The 25,258-nt window shown below is 42.4% G+C and overlaps 1 pseudogene; it reads left to right on the forward strand.

Moving 5' to 3' along the window:
* Positions 1 to 9,640: 9,640 nt before the first annotated feature.
* On the forward strand, positions 9,641 to 10,721 carry LOC109267733 (L-lactate dehydrogenase A chain-like; annotated as a pseudogene).
* The last annotated feature ends 14,537 nt before the right edge of the window (positions 10,722 to 25,258 follow it).

Genomic DNA, 25,258 nt, shown 5'->3' on the forward strand with positions numbered 1-25,258 from the left:
AGTTTGAAAAAGTCCGTATTATGGAATCATTTTAAATGGTTTCCTTAATACATTATCCAAAAACCAACTATAGTTTAGCTAGATTTTTTCAGTACTTATTTTACATAAAGCAACAAATGGGTTATGTATTATTAATTTGAAATGTTTAAAGAAGCTTTATAAACTTTTCAGAATTTAAGATAACAAGTATGTATTAATAAAGACATAGGTTGGCAGGACCAGGAATTGGAGAATCCTCTTTTTTTTTTTTTAATTTTTTTTTTTTAACGTTTATTTATTATTTTTGAGACAGAGACAGAGCATGAACAGGGGAGGGTCAGAGAGAGGGAGACACAGAATCTGAAACAGGCTCCAGGCTCTGAGCTGTCAGCACAGAGCCCGACTCGGGGCTCGAGCTCACGGACCGCGAGATCATGACCTGAGCTGAAGTCGGCCGCTTAACCGACTGAACCACCCAGGCGCCCCTGGAGAATCCTCTTTTTAATGTTTACTTATTTTTGAGAAAGTGCAAGCAGGGGAGGGGCAGAGAGAGAGGGCAACACAGAATTTGAAGCAAGCTCCAGGCTCCAGAACTGTCAACACAGAGCCCGATGCAGGGCTCAAACTCAGACCATGAGATCATAACCTGAGCTGAATTTAGACACAACCGAGCCACCCAGGCGCTCCAAAGGATCCTCTTTGTAACTGACAGCTTATTCCTAGGTTCCGGGTGGAAACAATAGGGCACAACCCTCTAAGAGCTTGTAGAACTGGGCTTATCCCATCAAAGCTCTTAAAGTCTGTAGTTCCTTTTGTTTTGTTCTTTCTTGGAGTGCAGAGACTGTTCTATTCACTGTTACCCATCTGTTCTGGTCTGGTATTTGAAGAATTGAAATAGCTGAGTTGCTAAGCTTTTATCAAGCATTTAGTCTATTTAGAGTTAGATGATCTTGGTAATCAAATATGCAGGAACAATTTTAGAATAGTGACAGCACAGTTGGCAACTACCATGTAACTAACTCTGTAAAGACCAATTTTTGAAGTAAACTAGGTACCCCAAACAAAATAGGTACCAAAATGTGTTAAAATTGGGGCACCTATACTCCTTAAGTCAGGAGTCCTGAGGAGGCAGGTTAGGGAGGCAGAGGCAAGTGGAAAGGGCCAAGGAACTAGAGTGGCGGACTGAGTTCACATACACTGATGACTCGTGTGCCCGATGAGTCCCTTTGCCTCACTTCCCCCTTGTTATAGAAAGGGACCCCCGCATCTCACTTCAGGCTTTGCACCATGACAGATAGACCAGCACTTGTCAAGACTGCTGGCCTGTAAGTCTCCGGACGTGGCATAAAATAAAGACTCATTCTGTAACCCTGTGCTGGGTTCTGAGATATTGCACCTCACAAGCCCCCCACTGGTTCTGGGAAGTACACTTAGAGGAGAAAGCTCCCACTTCCCATTCTGAACAGTCTTAATTCTACCTTAAAAAAAAAAAAAAAAGGCAAACAAATAAAAGGCTTATAAGGAAACCAGCCTCTTGTCCCTTTGACCCTTGCCTGTTCCCATGCCCCCAGGTAGCCACTCTTAGCCCCCGTTCCTGTCTGTAAGGACTGCTGCTCTCTCATTGTTCATCACTTTTAGAACCCTTCTATTGATTTCCTATTTCAAAAGATGAGGATTTTAGTTCATATTCCTTCATTTTCTCCCTCCACCCTTCTCATACCTCAACTTTTTGTGAAATCCATTATTAGGTGTTACTATGTTCATAAATGCTATTTATTGCTCTAATAGACCAAATAGTCTTCTATGCTTACATTTTTCTTCTTGTACAATTATTTTGATTGTTTTATTGGAGTTTTATCTCTTTTAAAATATTTTCTTTGAGTATCCAACCAGCTCTGTTTTGTTCTTTCACTACTGTTTTCCCAAAAGCCAAAAATTTTTTCAGCTTTATTGAGATATTATTGACTTTTAATAGATGTAACTTTGAGGAGTACAATGTCGTGATTTGATACACATATATAGTGCAAAATGATTATCACAGTAAGGTTAGTTTACACCTTCATCCATCCCCTCACGTAATTACCATCTAAAAGCCAAATGTGACAGACAATTCACAGCTTCCATTTATCTTCTGAGACAAATCCCTTCTAGAATCCTGTCTCCTGCTCCAGTCTGGGCTCATGGCAGCCCTTCCTGTGTCAGCTCCCACCTCTCCACCATGTTTGGTCTTCTTTCCTGGATTCCGTGTCTTCTTTTATCTGGGTTAACAACTGTTAACCTGTTAGTGAACAGGATTTTCCAGTTGCTTTTCAAAGAAGAATGCATAGGATTCTTGATCGAAAATAATCTTATTTTTCTCTCAGAACTGGGAAGACCTTGATCCCATTTTCTTCTGCCTTCTAGTGTTTCTATAAGGAATCCATTCCTAGTCCCATTTCTTTGTATGTCACCTGTCATTTTCTCTGAAATGTTTTAGTCTTTATTTTTAGCCTTATTCTGAAATTTCATGGTAGTGAGTGGCCTTTTCATTCTGGAGATTTGTATCCTTCAGTTCTGGGAAATGATTTTTGGGTTTTCTTTGATGGTTTTCTCCCCTATTTTCTGTTTTTAATGGACCATCTACTATTTTATTATTTAGTTGTTGGGTTTTTTTTTTTTTTTTTCCAAGAGTTCTTTCTTGTTCTTATGTTATTCCTTATATTAAGGCATCCTATTCTTGTTCCTTGGATTCAGTTTCTTATCATAGGGTATTTGTTTAGCACACTGTATTATCTGTACTTTCTTCTAAGTTTACATGTTTATATTTTGGTCTCTGTCATATTGGAATCATGCCTAACTACCAGAGATCCTACTGAAGAGTGAAGCACTAAATATATCAGAAGTACGTGCATGTGTGTGTTCATGCGTGTGTGTGTGTGTGTGTGTGTGTGTGTACAGGAGGTGGTTATAGGCTGGAAGATTCTACTGAATTAATTTGGTGGACAAATTATTTTCTCATTCTGTTCTGTTCTTAGTGGAACTTCTATTATTTAGATGATCGGCTAAGAGTTCTTTCTTCTTAACTTTATTTTCCCATTCATTCTACTGATTTTTTAAAAAATATTTCAATTGTCACTTTTTAAGTTGTTAAGTTCTACCTTCTTCTTATTCTATTTCCTTATATTGTAGTATCCTGTAGAGGGCATTAAGTTTCTTCAGAGAACTTTCTTCCAATCTTCCTGCAAGGTAAGCCTTGTCTTTTTGGTGTTGCATTTAGGAAGGGGGCTGGGAAGAAATAGTCTTCTCAGCCAGTATGCAGACTTTCACTTACTCCCTTGTGTTCAGAACAGTTCAGAGTTATCAGGAATCAAGGTTGAGACTTCATCATAGTCCTCCCCTGACTCTGCTGTCCCTGCAGTTTCTCTGGTTCTCTAAGGAATAAACCCAACAGTCTTCTGGGCAGGATGAAACAGTTATCTGACTGCATAAGTGAAGATGTAAACAGCAGTCTAACCACTCTCTATGCACTTTCAAACAATGCCTTTATATTTAGTCTGCTTTCTTCCCTTGTACCTGATGCCTCTAATTCCTAAACCTTCTGGGTTCAAATAGCCTTGCTACTCCTACACTTTTCAAGTACTTAAATTTCACCTTTCTTTTCCCTGCTGCATAATTTTCCAATGTTCCATTTAGCCTCCATCTTCAGATGTTGGGTTTAGGTTTCAGATGTCTCCCCCTAGGTCAGACTGCTAATTTCCTGTCCAACTTCACACTTCTGAACTCAGATTTTGTTGAAGTCAGTGTGCCGTCTTTAAGATGCTTAGCTTTCCAGAGTTTTGTTTTGTTTTGTTTTTCACTAGGAATACTCATGAGATAGATCTGGTCCCTGCGATAAGAATGGAAGTCCTGGGTGGGTGTTCTTGGGAGCTTACTAAAGAAGACAATATTTTGCCCTTTCCTGCCCTTCTCATAAGTTCCTTCTTTCCTCTTTCTTCTTGAAAAGCAAAATGGCAGCTATCTTGCACAGACAAGGTGACCATGAGAATGAAAACCACATGTTCATAGTGAAGAACAGAATGATAGAAGGAGCTCAGCTCATTGGTGACATGGTGGATCTGCTGATATGTGTGTTTAATCAAATAGACATTGCATTAAATTACTGTGGTCACATTTCTGGTTCATTATAGCCAAAGTAATCTCCAACGCATACACTTCCTTTCGTCAAAGACGGACATGTGTTTCAATCTTAGTTTCAAGGTCATTATTTGAGTTAACAGGATTGAAAATCCTCCGTCATTTCTTTTTTTTTTTTTTCAATATATGAAGTTTATTGTCAAATTGGTTTCCATACAACACCCAGTGCTCATCACAAAAGGTGTCCTCCTCAATACCCATCACCCACCCTCCATCAACCCTCAGTTTTTCTCAGTTTTTAAGAGTCTCTTATGCTTTGGCTCTCTCCCACTCTAACCTCTTTTTTTTTTCCTTCTGCTCCCCCATGGGTTTCTGTTAAGTTTCTCAGGATCCACATAAGAGTGAAAACATATGGTATCTGTCTTTCTCTGTATGGCTTATTTCACTTAGCATAACACTCTCCAGTTCCATCCATGTTGCTACGAAGAGCCATATTTCATTCTTTCTCATTGCCACGTAGTACTCCAAAGTACTTCCAAAGAAACCACAATTTCTTTATCCATTCATCAGTTGATGGACATTTAGGCTCTTTCCACAATTTGGCTATTGTTGAGAGTGCTGCTATAAACATTGGGGTACAAGTGCCCCTATGCATCAGTACTCCTGTATCCCTTGGGTAAATTCCTAGCAGTGCTATTGCTGGGTCATAGGGTAGGTCTGTTTTTAATTTTTTGAGGAACCTCCACACTGTTTTCCAGAGTGGCTGCCCCAGTTTGCATTCCCACCAACAGTGCAAGAGGGTTCCCATTTCTCCACATCCTCTCCAGCATGTATAGTCTCCTGATTTGTTCATTTTGGCCACTCTGACTGGCGTGAATCCTCCGTCATTTCTATCTGCTTTAGGATCTCACAAAAGTCTAGTCTTCCAATTCCTTTTTTAACCCTCTGTCCCAGGCTGCCTTTTGCTTTTTTTCTCACCAAGGCTTGACTTCCATGGCTGATCAGTCGAATTTCTTTTTCACTACACTCTCAACTTTCAAGCATCCTTATTCACTTCGCCCGTTGGACAAATACTTAACATTTCTCCATTCCTACAGCCAAAAGACTGAGCACTGTTAGAAAAAACTATAGAAGTGTAAGAACTGGTGTTTCTTCCAGTTCATGATCTTCAACTCAGATGCACAATCATTTATCCTCATGAGTAGTTTCTTTATTCAATCCATCCATAACTGTCACTACTTTCTTCAAATCGGCTACATCTCTCTACATCATCTACATCTCATCTACATCAGACTAAATCTATCTAACAGACTGTGGAAATCATATGACTATGTTTTCAAATGTCACTTCACACTTCATCTACTGCCCTCACTCTCAGGAGGCTACTAGCTCTCTTCCTACTTCATGAAATCTGGAAACCTATATCAGTGCTTCCCTCCTTCTCTCCAGTGAATGAGGTCTTCTTCCTCTTATTTTGAGGCCAACCATTCTATTGGAGATCTTGATCCCGTGGGAGAAAGTATGGTATAGAGGCAAAGGTGTGAGCTTTGGAGCCAGACAGTTGGTTAATATCCTAATTCTGTCACTTACCAGTTAGGCAAATTTGTTTAATTACTCTGAGCTTCTTTTCTTATCTATAAAATGTAGATGATGCCTCTTTCATGAAATTGTTATAAGGAGTCAGTAAGTTTTATATGTAGTATAAGAAAAGTAATGTTATTCTCATATCCTCCAGTACTTTGCTGCAACAACTCTCTCTGGAGGAATTCATGTGTTCAGGGGGAAAAGCCATTGGGATCCAGCTATGGAGCTGGGGCTTCATTAGGCAGTTATCAAGGAGGACAAGTTCCCTGTCCTCATGGAGTTTACAGTCCAGCAGGAGAGGAAGAAATCAAGTACTTACAGTCCTGATGTATAGTGCGGTGGAGGAAACATCAGGATGAGGGAAACAGGAATAATCTGCAGAGTCATGGAAGGCAGATCAAGAATGAAGGCCTGAATGAAATCAGGGGCTGTGGAGAATAAGAGGGAGGAATTGACAGAAAAGTTATCAAGAATGAAGAGACTGGGCTTGGGAGGAGGATGGGGAGAAAAGTAGCAGGGAATACGAGGCGGGGGTTCTGCAGAATTGAGGGCAGAATGACTGAAGGATGGAATGGATGTTGAGTGAGTGAGAGGTAGTGTTGTCCCAGGAGGGAGAGATCATTATATATAGATTTACAATGGCCTGCTTGAAGTGATGTTTATTTGTCGACTTTGAAACTATAAAGTCATGTGCTTTCTCTAGGCTCTTACAATATTCAATCTGGGAGAGACTTAGGTAAAGCAGTTTCTTCATGGCATGACTTCTCAGAGTGCATTATAAATCTCCAGTGATGCCAGAACTCCTTTTATCAAAGGGGACTCTCCTCTGGCTACTAGAGTAAGGAATTCAATTCCCTCTGGGAAAGCCCCATCTAGGAGTCCGGGTAGTTATGAAAAATGAAGGCTATTTTAATTCCAGGCAGCAGAGGGCAACGTTGGCCTCCTTATCCAGATTGATAGGTGCTTCAGACAAGGTGAAAGTTAAAATCCCATTAAAATGACCTTAGGGCAGGCCAGTTTGAACTTTAAAGGAAGATTCTTCTGTTTCCTCCATGGTTACATCCCAAGTTCATCTCCATTATTGCTGAAAATTAGCCTTGAGAATTGTTGAAATGAGGTGTCCATCGAGGTGCCAAAACAAACTCAGGTGGAGATACCTTTCTGAGTTGCCTGCTTACCGGGGAAGGGTAATGGAATCAAACAGCATTCTCTGATTGTTTACATCTTAAAACGGGACCTTGCACTGGTCATTCTCAGATGCTCCTTATTATAACCATATAAGATTATGTTTCATATTTGTAAATATTTATTATTGTAAGTTAAATGCAAGCTCATTTAGAAAAACTAGAAAACACATGGGGTGCCTGGGCAGCTCAGTCTGTTAAGTGTCCACTTCACTTCAGCTCAGGTCATGATCTCACAGTTTGTGGGTTCCAGCCCCGCATCCGACTCTGTGCTCACAGCTCAAAGCCTGGAGCCTGCTTCGGATTCTGTCTCCGTCTTTCTCTGCCCCTCCCCTACTTGTGGGCTCTCTCTCATGCACACCCTCACTCTCTCTCTCAAAATTAAATAAACTTAAAAAAAATAAAAAAAGAAAAACTGCAAAATACAAATAAGGAATAAAAGACTCATAATTTCATAGCGTAGATGATTACTATTATACTTTCTTGTATATCCATCCACACGATAGACTTATAGATAGGGATTATATGTTACCAGTTTAATTACCTGATTTTCACTTCCGATTTATATCCCAAACATCATTTTGATGTCTACAGAATGGACCGATAAATAACTGTAACATGTTAATTTGATCAAATTCCTATACTTTATAATTTAGCTTTCCAGATCTCTAAAATTATGTACAGGGATTTTGAACCAACTTGTAATGCAGTCTTCTAATTTATTTTTTAAAAGCTTTTTTTTTCATTACTTCCCTATTCATAGATATTCTACTTTTGTGATGGTTATGTTTCTCTCCATAACTTCCTCCAAATTCATACAGTAATGTACAACCATCTATGCACTTACATACATTTTTTTAGATAAACAAAAAATAGCATTATAGGATACACATCCTGCCATCCTGCTTTTCTTGACTAACAGTATACAGTGGCTACACCTCCAGTTCGATGGGTATAGATCCATTTTATCCTTTAAAAAAACTATACACAATTCCATTATATGTCTTTCTTACAGCTTTATCAGAGATTCTCTTACTGATGGAAACTTCAAGTTGTTGTTTTTTATTTGTCTGTTTTTGGTTTTTTGCCACACAAACTATGCTGCAAATGTCTTTTACATACACTCCTATATAAAGGCCCTCTTATTTCTGTAGAGTAGTTTCTCAGAAGTGGGGTTGCAAGGTCAGAGGATCTGTGTGTTTTTGTGTTGTAAGCTCTGTTTAGATGGCCTAAAATCTAAGAGATCCTTGTTCCACATAATCACTCACCTAACAAAGAAAGACAACTTTGCCAATGTGAAAGGCAAAAAGTGCTAACTCATTATTCAATGATTTTGTTTCTCCTAGAACTAAGATATAAAATTAACCCATTGAATGACAGAGATGCGTGCATTACCTCCAATCTGAAGACAAGAGATGGCAGAGCCACGGCTGTGCCTGGGGTTTGATGAAGTGTCAAATGGATTTGCTGACAGGCAGGGCAGCAGTGGATTGTGCTGTGCACCATGTCTGTCCCCACCTGGCTGTGACTCCAGAGTCATGCTTCCCATCCTGCTGCCTTGCACTGGTGTGCACGGTTGCACAGGCAGCTTCGCCTCACGGGAGCTCCTTCCTCTTGTCCAAACTTGGAAAAGGAGCAGCGCAGACAAAGAGGCCCAGCTGATGCTCAACTGTGGCCAGACAATATGAAATGACACAAAAGTTTATGATACATGGAGTTCCTGTTATAATAACTAACCGGAAGGAAACACTCTTTTTCTATGGCGTTATTCCCTAAAGAGGATCAGGAAGCCCTGTTGCTAAGAGACCTTGCAGGGACATTTTAACGTGCTCATTTTAGTTAAATGAGGGGATCAGTGACTGGGGATTAGCTACATAGGAATGGAAGTAGAGAGAGGGAGATATGAGAATATAAGGGCTTTAGGGTTTGGGAAACAATGCCCCTTTCTACCTCTCCTGGGTGTTGAACCAACTGAGAGAAACAGAGAGAGAGAGAGAAAGAGAGAGACAAAGTCTAGCAGCTGGAGAGTCCATTGTTACCTTTATCACTGATAAACTGTTCAGAGCACAGCCACATATCTGTCATGGCAGTGGGCTGGCTGTCCCTTCTCTACAGAGGTAGAAGTAAATTCCTCCATCCAGTCCAGGCAGAGCTGCAAAACCCTCTCCTGATAAAATGTGAGGCAAAGCATTTTCTGGACTCGTTGGTTCACAGTTGGTTAACTAGTTAGTTAACAGGAGGTGGCTCTTCCTCCTACCCACCCACCAGATTACTCCCTGCCTCCCCCTTAGAGAAGGGAAATGAAGATAGGTGAAGAGAGGAAGCAAGGGATTGAGTCTAAATAGGAGGAGGGAATTAACATTCTATCAACAGTTGTTGTTTAGACTCTCTTATTCAGAAATGCTCCAGCCACTCAGAATGCCCAGGTAAGTAATAGAATGCCCAGGGTGGGTGTTTAGGCTCCAAAGTCAAAGCTTCAGACTGGGTCTCTTCTCTGAAATGTATATGGGACTCTGAATTTTTTTCTGTAGCCACTGTTTTCGAAAGTACCTCCTGTTTGGAACCCCACCTGCTCATAACTGACTGCATAGACCCATGGGCTTTGTTTATGTGATCTGGAATGAATAGTTTCCATACACCAGCAATTTTCAGCAACTGCTCATACTTTAACAGAAGAAACAGTGCTTCTGTTCTAAAATTTCCATCTGGGGAGGGGAGCCACTGCTGCCAAGTCCGGACCCAACACCATGCGCCTTGGACGCCCACCCGCCGATGTGCATTCCTGATTCCTCTTGGCTCTAAATCCAATATGGCAACTCTCAAGGATCAGCTGATTCAGAAACTTCTTAAGGAAGATCATAACCCCCAGAATAAGATTACCATTGTTGGGGTTCATGCTGTTGGCACGGCTTGTGCCATCAGTATCTTAATGAAGGATTTGGCAGGTTGAACTTGCTCTTGTTGATGTCATGGAAGACAAACTGAAGGGAGAGATGATGGATCTCCAGCATGGCAACCTATTCCCTAGAACACCAAAAATTGTCTCCGGCAAAGACTATCATGTGACTGCAAACTCCAAGCTGGTTATTATCACAGCTGGGGCACGTCAGCAAGAGGGAGAAAGCCATCTTAATTTGGTCCAGCATAATGTGAACATCTTTAAGTTCATCATTTCTAATATGGGTTGTAAAATACAACCTAAATTGCAAGTTGCTTATTGTTTCCAATCCAGTGGATATCTTGACCTATGAGGCTTGGAAGATAAGTGGCTTTCCCAAAAACCATGTTATTAGAAGTGGTTGCAATCTGGATTCAGTCTGGTTCTGTTACCTAATGGGGGAAAGGCTGGGACGTCACCCATTAGGCTGTCATGGGTGCGTCTTGGAGAGCATGGAGACTCTAGTGTGCCTGTATGGAATGGAATAAATGTTGCTGGTGCCTTCCTGAAGAATCTGCACCCTGACTTAGGCACAGATGCAGAAGGAACAGTGGAAAGAGGTTCACAAACAGGTGGCTGACAGTGCCTATGAGATGATCAAACTGAAAGTCTATACTTCCTGGGCCATTGGACTGTCTGGGGCAGATTTGGCAGAAAGTATAATGAAGAATCTTAGGTGGGTGCCTCCAATTTCCACCACGATTAAGGGTCTCTATGGAATAAAAGATGATGTCTTCCTTAGTGTTCCTTGCATCTTGGGACAGAATGGAATCTCACACGTTGTGACGGCGACTCTGACTCCTGAGGAAGAGGCCCATTTGAGGAAGAGTACAGATGCACTTTGGGGGATCCAAAAAGAGCCGCAGTTTTCAAGTTTTCTGATGTTGTACCACTTCACTGTCCAGACTACAACCGGATTTTAGTTGGAGGTTGTGTATATTACCCTTCTTACCTGATCTGTTTCTCAAGTAGTAATATTAAAATAGCCTAGGAAAAACCTGTTTCCTAAAGTTACAAATAGGCATGGTTCACAAAACCCTGAAGCTACATCCTGATGCTGGATGAGACCCCTCTTGTCCTAAGTTGGTTAATGTAAACTAGCCCTACCACCTCAGAGGCACCACTGCCAACGCTGTGTATGCTGCTGTTGCTTTTCAAACCAGATGTGTATTTACTGTGTGTTATATTACTTCTGGTTCCTTCACCCAACATGCCCAGTCCACCTTTTTTTTTCTCCAGTCAATCACATCCTGGGATCCAATGTATAAATCAGTATTGCGTGTATAGTGCATAACTGTTCTAAAGGATCTAAAGGATCTTATTATGTGTACTATGTATGTCAGAATATAGTGTACATTGCCTTATAATGTAAAAAGAAACATCTACATATAAACAGTGCAACCAACAATGTATCTAAGTGTCATACCAACCAACTAAACTACCAAATAAACTTGGAACAGTGAAAAATAAAATAAAATAAAAATCTCCATCTGGGATCATCCTGGGCGATGTGGAAGCTGGACGTGGGAAGGGGTGTCCACGGGAGTGGGAAGCTGAGGATCTGGGTTCCAAAATCCAGCTCTGCCCCAACTAGGAGTGCTTGCATCCATCCTCCCTGTGGGCTTCAGTTCCATTTCCTGCATAGGATGAGGGGCTCGAATATGGTGGCAACCTTTCCAACTTAACACAGGTTCATTTTTTTTTTTTAAGTTTATTTTTTTAGCTGAGATAGAGAGAAAGAGGAGGAGAGAGAGAGAGCATGAGTGCACACGAAAGCAGGGAGAGGGGCAGAGAGATAGGAGAGAGGGAGAACCCCAAACAGGCTCTACACTGTTAGTACAGAGCCAGATATGAACTCAGGAACCGTGAGATCATGACCCGAGTCGAAGTTGGACACTTAGCCAACTGAGCCACCCAGGTGACCCTAAACACAGGTTCATTTTAAATATATAAAGGGAACACTCTTTACTAATGATACACCTATGTTTGTTTTTTAATTTTTTAAAAAAACTTTTTTAGGGGCTTCTGGGTGGCTCAGTTGGTTAAACGACTGACTTCGGCTCAGGTCATGATCTCACAGTTCATGAGTTCAAGCCCCACATTGGGCTCTGCACTGACAGTGTAGAGCCTGCTTGGGATCCTCTGTCTACACTCTCTGTACCTCCCCAGCATGCTCTTTCTCTGTCTCTCTCTCTCTTCTGTCTGTCTAAAAATAAAGGGGCAGAGAGAATCCCAAGCAAGCTCCATGCTGTCAGTGCAAAGCCTGACTTGGGGTTCGAACTCTTAACCTGAGCCAAAATCAAGAGCAGGGAGCTTAACCGACTAAGCTCACCCAGTGATATGCCTATGTTTAAAAACAAAAACAAGAACAAAAAACCTGGGCAAAGTGGATGTGATGACATATCAGATAAAGAATAAATGTTTGTAGATTACAGGATTGACAATTACTATTCTCCACCAGGATTCTTAGTAGAAAACCACAGAATTCCCTCCAGCTAGTTCAAGTGGAGAGGAGTTTATTAAAAGGATACTAAGTGGTTCACAGAGCCTGCTCTGGGGAGGGAGTCTACCCTCACATCTCCTTGAAGGTTACCTTGTAAAGCTGGGCATCCCTCCCCCACAATCCTCCGGCCTCTCTTCGGCAGCTGGATTCTCTTGGTGCTACCTTCTTCCCTGTGAAAATCTTGCTCCTTGTGCTCTAGCTTCGGGGGAGAGGGGTGGCTAGTGGAAGGCTTCCACCTTGAGGACGTAGCAGAGGGGAGAGGGGAAATTGTCCAGTGGTCGTAGGAACAGAATTCAAAAAGTATTGAGTGACAAAAAACACGGCAAATGTGCATGCCCACTGTTGCTATATTGTCCCACAGGAGACAGAAGACTGAAGACTAGAATTTTATGCATCACAAAGCATTTGATTTTCATGTGTGCCCACACATCAAAGAACCAGAGAACCATCCTATATTAACTTGGCATCACAGTTCTTGTAATAAGGACTTAAAAAAAAATTCAGTTCTGGCAAATGGAAATCATTACTTGTTCATGGCTCTGAAAAAGGACACGTTATGTTAAAGTAGCCATTGACATTAATTCAGTGTGAAGCTAAATGGAAAAGTTGAATTACCCTGTCTTCAAGAAGGTTTTTTGTGGGGAGAGGAAGTGGTCAAGTAAAGAAGTTAGCCAAAGAAGTTGTAGCAGGGATATATCTAGTGCCTTAACTTCAAGATAGGAGAGAACTAATTCTAGGCATTCTTGGGCCTGAATTAGAAAGACCACAAAACCCCACACAGCATCATTTGGCTAGGTCTTCTTTCTCTCCCTCCTTTGATCCCTCCCTTCCTTTCCTGAAAAACTCAGCCCAAATATTACTTCATGGGATTGAGCAAAATAGGCATCTACTGCAGGGGGTGAGGGGCAGAATTAAGGCTGGGTGTCAGAGCCTAAATGGGGTGAGGAGAGATGAGGTTTGTGGGGTAATGGGGAGGTTCATGGGGTCCGGAGTCGACGACCAAGAAAGAATTCTTGAAGACATCTGTGGTGCAAAAAGGTGATTTTATTAAAGCACGGGGACAGGGCCCATGGACAGAAAGAGCTGCCCTGGGACCATGAAGAGACACTGGTTATATACTTGGGAGGTGGGGGAGGTAAAGTCAAGGGTAAGTTTCCAATGGGATTTTCATATACTAAAGAAGACTCAGAATACTGGAGGCCTAGCTATTGTCAAGCCAAGGTTCTTTTTCCCCTCTAGCAAAGCATTAATAATACTAAGAAGGTAGGGAGTTCCTGGAGAAACATTTTGCTCTGCCTGCCTCGAGTATCTGCCAATGGGCTGCAAATTATAAGGAAATTTAATTTTATCTGCCATTTCCTTCTGCCTTTGTTTCCCACATGAAGGAAGATACCTGTGTGGGTGAGTGACAGGGCTGAGGCAGAGGCCCAACAACCCTTGTTGAAGATGGCATCCAGTAGGGGTGGTGACGGTGGCTCAGAGCAGGAGGTCTGAACACATGCGAAGTAAAGAGGCATCTGTGAAGGTGGGGGTGGGGTGACGGGAGATAATCCAAGAAGTAAATCCATGGAGGATGGTGGGAGCCAGGTTTCTCACAGTCCAAGAAGTGAGAAAACTCACATAAGCCCTGTGATATTCGTTTGGAATTGGAGATATCAGTGTGGATTCATGATTTTCAGTAAACATAGACAGAATAATGAATATAGATATAGAAGTTTATGTATACACACATACTCACACAGACGCCACCTTAAACAAATGATCAAAATAACATTACTAGAGAGGGGACACTTTGAAATTGTGTGCCACTTGATGAGATTTACCGAGAAGAACATAGCATCACTTCTGTGATACTCCTGTCCCAAACAATGACCTGAATCTAATCATGGAAAGTATCAGACAAATCCAAACTCAGAGATGTTCTACAAAACAACTGGCCTGTAATCCCCAAACATGTCAAGGCCATAAAAGTCAAGGGAGGACTGAGGAACTGTTTTAGACAGAAGGAGAATAGGACGACGAAATGCCATGTGTGATTCTGTGTTTTATCCTTTTTCTATAAAGGATATTATTGGAACAACTGGTGAAACTTGGTGTCTTTGGATGGGAGGCTGGATATGTATCAGTGTTGATTTCTTGACTTTGATGGTTGTTTTGCAGTAGGAGAATGTCCTTATTTATAGGAAATAAGTATTCAGGGAGGATGGGGCAATGGGTTGAGGGGGAAAATTTCTTTGTACTATTCCTGAGAGTTTTCTGTAAGATTAATATTATTTAAAAAAAAATCTATTAAAAGATTTATGTATTTCCTTCAAACTGCTTTCGGGATTTAAGAAATTACTAACTTTTTAAAAAACTAAGTTACATACTGAAAATTCAGTCTTTTTGGTGGTTTAGTTCAATGAATTTTGATGAACATATACAGTAATGTAATCACTACAAACAGCATTTGGAACGTTCAGTGTGGAAAAAAAAAGGAAGCCTTAACTGTGGATGTTTCTTACTTTTAAAAGTGTTCAGGAATTAGTTGGGTTTTTAGAGATGCTTTTATTTTACAGGTATAAATATTAAACCTGTTCTTACACTTCTTTTTCAAATATTTAGATATCAACAGGTGATATGAAGCGATTTAAAAAACACTTTAAAAAAAAGGTTTGACTTAAAAAAAAAGGTTTAAAATCTTATAAACAAGCGAAGAGACGCGAAATAAGATCTTTCACTGAAGAAAGTGCTTACATTTCCTCTTTGCCTCCCCTGAAAGGTAGAATTAAGCACAATGTGCTTCTGCCAGGAAAAGCCTCATTAGTCCCAAGAAGGCCCGCCCACCTGCCCCACTGCCTGCACTGCTCTCATGCTTCCCAGCCCGTGAAATACACCTACGTGCTCCGCGGTGGGCGATGGCACTTAACTTCCCTCGCCCTCAAGTTTGGCTGATGGGCTGTGAAGAGCCGGCTCACACTTGCTCTCATGAGACTGGGGTGCTGTGTGCTGGGGCTCAGATCTCACAGGGCCTTGGAGGGAAGGGGTCAGGAATGGATCACTGATCACAGGGGTCAGAGATCTCTTAATTCATTCTCTAGCTTTCCCCTGAGGTCCTTGAAGCAGGACAGAAAAATTCAAGTCTTGTCACAACTCAGAGGTGCAGGGCAAAGGAGATTTGCTCTACAGCAGTTTCTCGTGGGATACTAGGTGAAAATCAATTACAGCTCCACTCCAATTTAAAGCTTACTCCCTGTAAGTGGGGTTCAGCTTCTGTTAAGAAGATACAGTCCCTCAAAGAGCATCTCTTCCTTCACCCCTTTCCCTAAGATTGTGTCTGATATCGAAGGATAAGAGCTGACTTGTCCTTGTGGCTTTGGGGAGAAGTTGGGGTCCCCAGGGACCTCTAGAGATCTGGTGTTGCCCAGTGGATCTGGTTTCTGGATACTTCTTTTCCACCAAGTTACTATGTACCTTGCTGGTCCCCTGTGCCAACATCTGGGTGGGTAGTACTCAGGGTTGTTACTATTCCTTGGGCAATGCACCCAGAGGTGCTTACTGGGTAATCCGATTTCAACTCGGCTATTGTCGGCACCGTCAACTTGCTGACAGGCTCTCATTTGGCTCCTGTTTTTTGTCCTGCAGGAGTTTCTCCCAGTTGAGACAAGACCTGGCAATTTCCCTTAGGCAGACAGGCAGATAATTCCAGGTCCTGTGGACCTAGGACGCTGGTCAAAATGCTAAACCTCTCTCTGCCTGAGATTCTTCATGTATAAAATGACAATAATGATAAGTAATGTTAACTGAACACTTACTCTTTGGCACTTTTTAATGTGCTGTACACTGAAGGGTACCAGATAATTTCAGGAGAGCTTCAGTGCTCCTCAAGCTCTCTGTGACAAGTGATTACTTTTTTCTTTAATTCCCAGTTTTTCACAAGCTAGTGTTTTTGCAAGATACATAAAAAGGCATGAATGGAAAATTACATAAGAAAAAGGAAAAAAAACTACAAAACTTGTACTACTTGCCCTATTGAAAGGGTATGTATGATTATTATAGACAATTATTATTATACTAATAATTTGTTATTTCACAATTAAAAGTTCACAAATAGTTATGAGTGAAATAGCAACTCTTACATTAAGGTTCTTTACGCATATCTTGAATAAATACATATACATCAATATTTAAAGTTTGTAATGTGACAAATGAGCTTTCTTTTTGCTTTTTAAACTCACTGATCCAATGAGATTTGCTTGACAAATTTCAAAATAAGTTCTGCCATACGTCATATTGATCTAGTTGCAGACTGGGACCAAGCAATCTGTGGACTGTATCGGTCCATAAAATACACATAGAACAGCCTTTTCCTACATGTTTCTACACGTATGAACTGATTTCATTCTCACAATAACTCTATAAGGACAGTATTATTATCATACAACTAGTGAAGGCAACTAGTAAGTGTCAGAGTTTTGGGACCCAGGTTCTGAGACTCCAAGGCCATAGCATGTTGTAGAGGGAAGGAGAGATGTGCCAGGTAGGTTTTCCTCATCTTGTAGACCCAGAGTGGAGTGAGCTAATGATCAGTAGGCTGTGGAAAGGGCATGGGATGGAATTAAAGTGAGCTGGAGGAGTCTGTGTCATCTAGGAATGGGTAAAATGGATGAAAAGGCTAAAATCAAATGACTTTAATGAAACATAAATAATGGGTAGGGGTAAAACTAACGAACTAATGGTGGGGTCCCAGCCTCTAGTCCTGGGGTTGAGGGGAGGCCTGAGAATCAACAGGCCCCTGTTGCTCAGTGTTGACTATACCCTTTAACCAGAAGATACAGAGTAAAGTGTGCAAAGTATTGCCTTTTATTCTGTGAACCAAACGGATGATATGGACAGTTGAATGTAGCTAGCAGAACAATGGGGCTAATTAACCACATGTAGTTGAAAGAGATGCTTGACCCAGTTCTTCGTCAAGAAGTGACATCAGCACTTTGTCAAGAAGTGCTGCCAATGTCATTTAGAAGGGGGACTTGGCTCCTAATAAGTATTTCTAGAACTTTCTAGAAATTTCTTCTTTTACTGTAGTGTTTTAATGAAAAGAGGATAAAATTTTCCTAACATTTTATTTTACTCTTGTGACTTAAATAAGACCTTAAGGGTTTGGGAACATCTTCTCTATGATAAAGCAGATAAATAGGTGAAAGGGTGTATTTACTGAATTGTCTTATCAAAAAGGAGTCTGATTTAGAAACAGGTGATGCTATTCAAGCTATTCCTGCCAAATGTAGGGAGGTGAAGGAAACCAAGATGAGGGTAAGACGTGTGTGTGTGTGTGTGTGTGTGTGTGTGTGTGTGTTTCCCCACTTTGGCTGGCAGCTCTCTGGCTTCCTCACAAATATGCTCTCTGACCCAGCCTGGCTCCATAAAGAGGTAGAGGTGACTGTGGGGTAGCAGTATCTCAGTTACAGTAGACTCTCAAGGTATTAGGCATAGACTTGGTGAGGATATGGTTTGAGAGCTGGGCTACAGGTATCCACAAGTGTAGCCTACAAGTGGGCTATAATTTCTCCTCTGTTTCCTGGATGGGTCTTTCTCCAAGACCTAGTATCAGGCCATTTTAGGCCTGGAGTTCCTTTGGTCCAGTCCCTGTTCTCAACTACAGATAAAAAAAAAGAATACAACTGTTTAGCCTACAACACAGTGTCATCATATTATTCACTTGACTGAAACCCTTTGATGATCCCCTTCTATCCTTAGGCCAAAGTAAAGACTCCTCAAGGTGGCAAGGCCCTTTGTGATGTTACCCTTTACAGTTGGCATAGTAATGTCCCCCCAAAGCTTCCCATGTCCTATTCCCTAGAATTTGTGGATGGGTTAGTTTCATGGCAAAGGGGAATTAACATTGCAGAGGGAACTAAGGTCGCTAATCAGCTCACACTAAAACAGGGAGAGCATCCTGGATTATGCTGGTGGGTCCAATGTAATCACAAGGCTCATCGAAAGTCAAAGAAGGAGATGAAAGAACAGCCAGGGGGATGCCATGTGAGGAGAACTTGACCAGCTGGTGCTGGCTTTGAAGACGGGATAGGAACCATGAGTGAAGGAATGCTGGAAGCTTCCAGAAGCTGGAAGAGAGGCAAGGAAGTAAATTCCCTGATGTAGCTCCACAGGGGGTCCAGTTCTGCCAACACCTTGATTTTAACCCTATGAGGCCTGTACTGGACGTCTAACCTACAGAACTACACAATAATAAACATGTGTTGTTTTAAGCCATCATGTTTGTGGCAGTTTGTTGGAGGACTTAAGCTCAGCTTCCAGCAGGAAAGCCAGCAACATCGTTCTCTTTTTCCTCCCTCTTCTTGTGTCACTCTGTCCTGTTTCAGCGCTCTCGAGCACAGTCACATGAGAGAGACACCCTATAGCATGTTCTCCCTAGTACTAGTTGGGAGAGTTATCATGAGAATTATTCAAGATTATGAATGTAAGATGATTCCTTCCGGAATGCCTCAGTTACACGCAGCAGATGCTGTAGCAAAGGGCAGTTCTCTCCATTTAGAATTCCTTGCTATCCTGTAACCCTTTGGAGTTACAAGCCCTGGGTGTGGGTCCTGATTTGAAATGCCTCAAATAGACTGACTGTAGAACCAGGGGTAAACATCAAATATGTGTTCATGTTTTGTTTTTGTTATTTACACAACAGATATACACAGGGCAGAGGAACCTTTGGATCTGAGGATGTGTGAGAGCAGGCTGAGGACATGGAATCACAGCCTAGACCCAAGGAAACCAGGCAGATCGTGGCTTGTCCTGCCTGAAGATGGCCACCACAAAGCTCCTAAGGCAAGTGCGCAGGGGTGCTGGGCAGAGCGCATTTCCCAGATAACTGTGTTCTCCCCTTCCTCTGCCTGGGACATGTGGTTTGGGAAGGTGTTCAGGACTGCCTGCAGATTTTGAGCTGGAAAAGGGAGGCATGGGGGAGGGGAACCTTCCTGACCTGGGGAGCTTGGCCAGGTCATTCTCCATCAGGGACTTGGGTTCAGTCCTGGGTCTGGGCCACGTTCTCAGGAGGCAGGGCCAGCTCAGGGATGATTCATCAGTCACAAGCTTCTCAGTCACAAGGAGAGAGGGCCATCCGACGCTGGATAGAAATCCAGACTGGGCTGAAGATGTAGCTTGTTTGATAACCTTTATGCATTGAAACATTTGGGATGTGGACCCTCAACTGTTCTGTTACTCCAGACCTCACAGGGGGGCAAGGCTAAAGCAAGCATCTCTTGGGGCCCAGAATGGGCAGGATAGGGTGGGTACTAACATTCACCTGGTGGAAAAACCCTCTGCAGCTTTAGAGAAAGCCTGCATGTGTTCCCCTCAGTTGCCGGGGCTGCAGCAGGCTGGGTCTGGTCCGGACAGGAGGAGGCTTCAGGTTAGTCTGAAGATCAGGAGGAAAGTCCAGTCCCCTCGGAGATGGCCCGGCTGTGCCCTTGGTCTCCCGCCGAGGTGGGTGAATAGGGCAGGATATGGTCTCTGCGGTTCAACCTCTTGTGCACTCCACTCCTCATCTCCCCTCCTGGATGCCCACAGACTCACACGCTGCTCCATCCCCGCCGGAGACAGGCTGCTTTCATGTCACAGAGTGTGACCTGTGTCTTTTCACCTCTGCCTCCCTCCTCTTCTCCTGCCTATTTGCTGCCTCCTCCCCCCCACCCCGCCCCGCCCCAGTTCCAACTTCTTGACCACACAGCCCTCCTAGAAATCAACGAACAAAAGAAAAGATGATTTCCACAAGTTGTTAAGCTCTCACTAGCTGGCAGACACCATGCCAGACGCTGCAATTCTCAGAACATATTGCCTCTATCACTCCCTTGCTTAGTGAGATCAGGAAGAGCAGAGGTTTAGATGCCACAGTGAGTGGTCAGCTGGCTACTGACACTGGACCTCAAAAGGTAGCATTTTGAGGGGATGGCTCAATCCTAATCTGAGTTCTGACCTTCCAGTTTGGCAGCTTTAGAAACTGAATTTTATCTGATTTAGAGGAATTGACTTATATTAACCAAGCTCACAGGAAATTAATGGTAAACCAGAATGTCAATTTATTATATTTCCAGGGGTACTTTATCAGTTAATGGTGATAGTTGTATCAGGTGGTGAATGACTTTCTATTTTGGAAAGTGGTGGGAAAGCACATGCAAACTTTTATCTTATGCTCTGTGAAGAGCCACTGACTTTTTTCTCCATGTTTTTCCCTGGAATAGATCAATGGTGTCAGTTGAGCCTCAGCTGACTTTCACACGTTGGCGTAACTAGACAAGATTTCCAGTTCCAACTCTTACTGCTTTGATTAGGGGAATGACAGCAAACTTTGTCAGTGTTCCATGAACTCACACCAAAAATTAGATACCAGTGAGCCTTTCTCCAATTAAAAGTAAGTGAAAGTAGGAAAATTTTAGAAATTTTTTTTCCAACACTTTTTCCTTGAGACATTGGTGACCACTATCCCTTCTTTGCAAGGAAAGGTTAGCAGAAGCCAAGACAAATGAATATGGAGCAAATACAGATGATCCTTCTGTTTCACTCAGACATGTGTGTGTAATTGGTATAACATATGTTGCAGAGTATGCATTGAATTGATTAACATTCCTATGACTGTTAAATAAATATAAGTAGACTTAGGGTAGTTTGGCTAAATCACAGTTCAAATGTTGGAATGAAATATTAATATCTCATGATATTCCTCTAAGAGTCACCACTGCCAACGTCTTGTCTCCGATATTCCACACCGGATATTCCAAAGCCTGAGGCGACTTCTACAGGTGGCAATTTCCATTCATCTGGCAATCTTACTAGTGGTGGGAACAAAGTTTATTAGTCCTGCTGTGCAACCTCTTCCTTATTACACCCCCAAACCAATGGCCTGCTGGAGGCAATTTGTGTTTTTTTCTTGCCTCTCAGCTTGCCTTCAGTCCTGACCCTCTGAGGATGGTCCTGTCATCGACAAGCCCATTCCTGGGTTTTATGTTGCCAGTTGAGGAGAGTGGTTAGCTAGACTCTGGCCTGGAGAAGCTGGACAAGTAGGGGAGGATTGGGACTTCCTGACAACTGTGGGAAGAATTAGGGTTGGACAAAATTAGCCTCTAAATGTGGGACTAGAAGGGAGAAGAAAAAATGGAAAGAAATATAGATGTAGGTTTGGAATTGCATTCCTTCATGTTTTTTGGGAGAAGCTAGCAAAGTTTGGAAATACTTTCCACTCGCTTTTTGGTTGTGGGACCATATTTCTTTCAGTGAGTCATTGTACTTAGACTGGGCTACTCAGATGACTTCTCCCTGTGGGTGATTTTTCTAAACTCTGATGGCTGGCTATTCTGATTCCCTATACACTAACGATTCTGCTTTGTGGAATCTTTTGATTTATTCCCTTTTGCTGTATTTTGATTTTTAAATTTTTTTAGATGCTTAGTTTAGCTCTCTGCTGGATGGCAAACTCCTTTAAGGTGGAGACTTAATACTTCTTTGAATTGATCATAAGTTAAAGCACAGTGCTCATTGCCTAATGGGCAGTCAATAATTAAAATCCTTAATGAACAAGTGAATGCTGCAATTATGCTGACACTAGGTCTCTACTTTCTTACCTGTACAGCCTTTAATGTCAGGAGGACCCCTCTTATTCACCAAAGACCCTAGACAAGATCATGCCAAATAGACACAGCCCAGAGGCATATCTGCTAAGTAACCTGCCAAGGAGCCCCAGAATATCCTTGTTTACTTGGCAAGAGTGGTATTTTTTCTACCTTGGACCTCAGAGGTCATGCATGATAGCCTAGCAATGCATCTTTGGGGAAGCTGGCCTGTGGAATTGTGTTGTGAAAATGTATTAGGAATACTATGGTACAAATGAGTTGTCAGTGAGATTTCAGCTTGGTAAGTATCTTGAAAAAAAAATTCCTACAATGGAGCTCACAGCTGCACCACCTCCCTTTCTGATCTCCCTGCTCCCAGTAATCTGACAATTAATTTTAATTGACAATTTAATTTTAATATGACAACAATTTTAATTTAAATGTAACCCTCTTGCTCCCAGGTTGTAATTCCCTAAGGAAGAAGGAGAGAAGAAATGTTTGTCAGCCTGCATCTTCCTTCCTTAGCTTCTGAGGTTCAGATGCCCATTCAGATGGCTTCAGATGCCCATGTGCCCGAACACAAGTGAAGGAGTGTTTTCTTAATATCCTGCTCTTTGGTGGATCATAGAGTCAATAAAGGGCAATTGTTACGTACCAGCAATACATAACAAATTCATTTCCCAACCCATGAGGGTCAAGGAGAGCTAATTTAATCTCATGCTTCATTAGTTTATCCGTTGTCTGAAATCAAAAACAGATGCAAGGACAGTCAGCTGAAAACAAATTGCCATTTTGTGTGGCTATAGTTTTAAGCTGGTCCCCTGAGGTTCCACCCATTGGAATCCATTAACAATTATTTCCGCCGAGTTGGAGAAAGGTGTTCCTGTTTATTAGCTGATTGGCACCACCACTGTCTACCACTCTAATTTCTTCTCACAAGGGGATTTCTTTCCTGTTGAGATTCGGTGATTTTAAATGGGAAATACCAGCTTTGACTGTTGGCCAGGGAGGTTTGTGCAACTTTTCTCTTCATGAAGATAGCCACCAGGGGGCAGCCCATGCATGGCTAAGCCCAGGTTTGTGCCAGAGGCAGTAAGGATGACCTAGGACCATGGATGTGCAGGTCCGAGATGAGGCAACACTGGGAGAGGTTTGGGAGAGAAAATCAATTAGGAGACCAGGGAAATTACCCTTGCCCTGGAGAGCTCTAGAATCAGTCTCCAGAGATGCATCATGAAGAGGCTGTGTGGGAGTGGAGAAGCAAGCTCATTAGGCTGGCCGCCTGGGACATGAGAGAATGGAGGACACCCATGGCTGGCCTGGCTGTCCCCAAATACCTCCTCATTATGGGATAATAATGTCTCATTCCCTGGATTCCAGAGAGTTGCTGTTCTTGTTCCTGCCAATATTGATTGTCTCCAAGTGTAATATTTTGGGTCTGGGGGCTCTAAGTATGCCCGAGTGTCATAGTAGCCAGACCTGTCATGTTTGGATGCTGGTGGCCTCACAGTTTACTGCACTGGGCCATGCATATATGACCATCTTTCTGTGTTTCATTCATGCTGTTCTAACTAATGCTTCCCCTGACAGATAAGGATCAAGCCAAAGTGACCTAATAAGGAAGCAGAATCCAATGATGAAGTGTGAGGCATTAACTTTGTGATCAGGAGACTCTCAAGGGGCTCAGAGATCAGGCAGGACATCTGGGGACCTAGAGGTCAGAATCTAGGGAGTGTCCTGAGAAACAGGCATTACTGACCAGCAGGAAAAATGGTGTTTTATATTGAGCCACTTGTACTCAGCCCTGTGACACCAAGCCACCATCCTGGGTTCTGCCCCAGCCAAGGCCAAACTGTGAGAGCAGATAGATCTTTGCAGAAGAATGGAATAGGCACTGGAGGTTCAAATGGGAAATGTGGAACGCTAGATTTGGTAAGGAAGCAGCACATTCAAAGTGAGGGACATCATCCACCATCTTTCTTTTCTATGGTAATGTCAGGTGCCACCCTTGTGATCATTTCAGCCTTGTTTCATCTCCCAATATTCACCAGTTATCTTTGTTTGGGTTCCCCTAGAACCTGAGACAAGGACTTGGATAGAATAGCTTATATGGAGGGTGGTCTCAGGAAACAGAAGTGAGGGAGCTGGGAAGATGGAAAAGCGAACTTCAGGGTGTGCTATAGAAGTTGCTGCTAAAAAGGAAAAAAAAAATGCTGGTTAAAAAAAAAGAGGTTGCTGCTGTGGGCAACAATGCTAGCCCCTCCTGCGAAGCATGGAGGGTCCTCCAGATTTGTCCTGAACATTTATCCACGATGTCCACACCCACTCTTAGCTCCTCTGCCTTTCAGAGCTGCATGTACGTGAGTGCTCTGGAGCAGAAAGCAACCAGATGTACAGCATGTGCTTGAAGCAAGATGACTCTAGGCTCATACAGAAAGAAAAGAAGGCTTTGGAAATGTGACATGGACAGCAGGGGTGTCTGCTGCATCAATCAATCAAGGTTAGATTGGAGCACTGGTTCTCAAAGTATGACTTCCAAGACCAGCTGCTGGAAACTTATTAGAAATGCAGATTCTTGGTCCTGAATCAGAAATTCTGGGCTCAGAGCCCAACAATATTTCATATGGCCCTTTCTAGTCAATTCCCGCTTTCGCCCAACCCCTAGAGGCAGCTATTACTCTGATTTTTTCCACTGTATATTTGTTGGGCTTGTTTTCAAATTTTATTTTAAGAAAGAATTATATAGTATGTCTTCTTTTGGGTACAGCTTCTCATACTCAGCGTATGTCTTGAGGCCCTTGCATATTGTTGCATATATCTATAGTTTTTCCTTTTTATTGTCGAGAAGTGTTTCATGATATATCACAGCTTGCTTATCATTTCTGCTGTTGACAGACACCAGGATAGCTTCCAGTGTTGGCTTGGCTATTTTGAATAAAGCTGTATCCGCATTCTTGTGCAAGATTTTAGGACTGGTAGTGTAGTTCTTGCAGATTAATGACAATGGAACACCACATGAATGCTTTACCTTGACTCTCATGGTCATGGAATGCCATGACCTGTGGAGGTCATTCTAACCCAATGTTCTCTCAGACTTCAGAATGCCCGTCACAGCCTTCTCGCACCTAGAAGCACCAGACGGCACTTCAGCACTATACTCAGAGGCCATTTTAGCCAGTGAAATCAACAAAAAGCACTAAACTGTAAACAAACAAACATGGCACTAAATAGACCACGAAAAGAACACTTGTTTACTATACGAGAGCTGAAACAAGAAGGCAGAGCATCGCTTTGTGCAACTTTAGCTGAGACCATGCATGCAGGTGGCACGTATCCGTGACAGCATTGCTACCATTGACTT

Source organism: Panthera pardus, unplaced genomic scaffold, assembly GCF_024362965.1.
Source record: "Panthera pardus isolate Hobbes unplaced genomic scaffold, ASM2436296v1 HiC_scaffold_2, whole genome shotgun sequence".
Taxonomy (NCBI): Eukaryota; Metazoa; Chordata; class Mammalia; order Carnivora; family Felidae; genus Panthera; species Panthera pardus.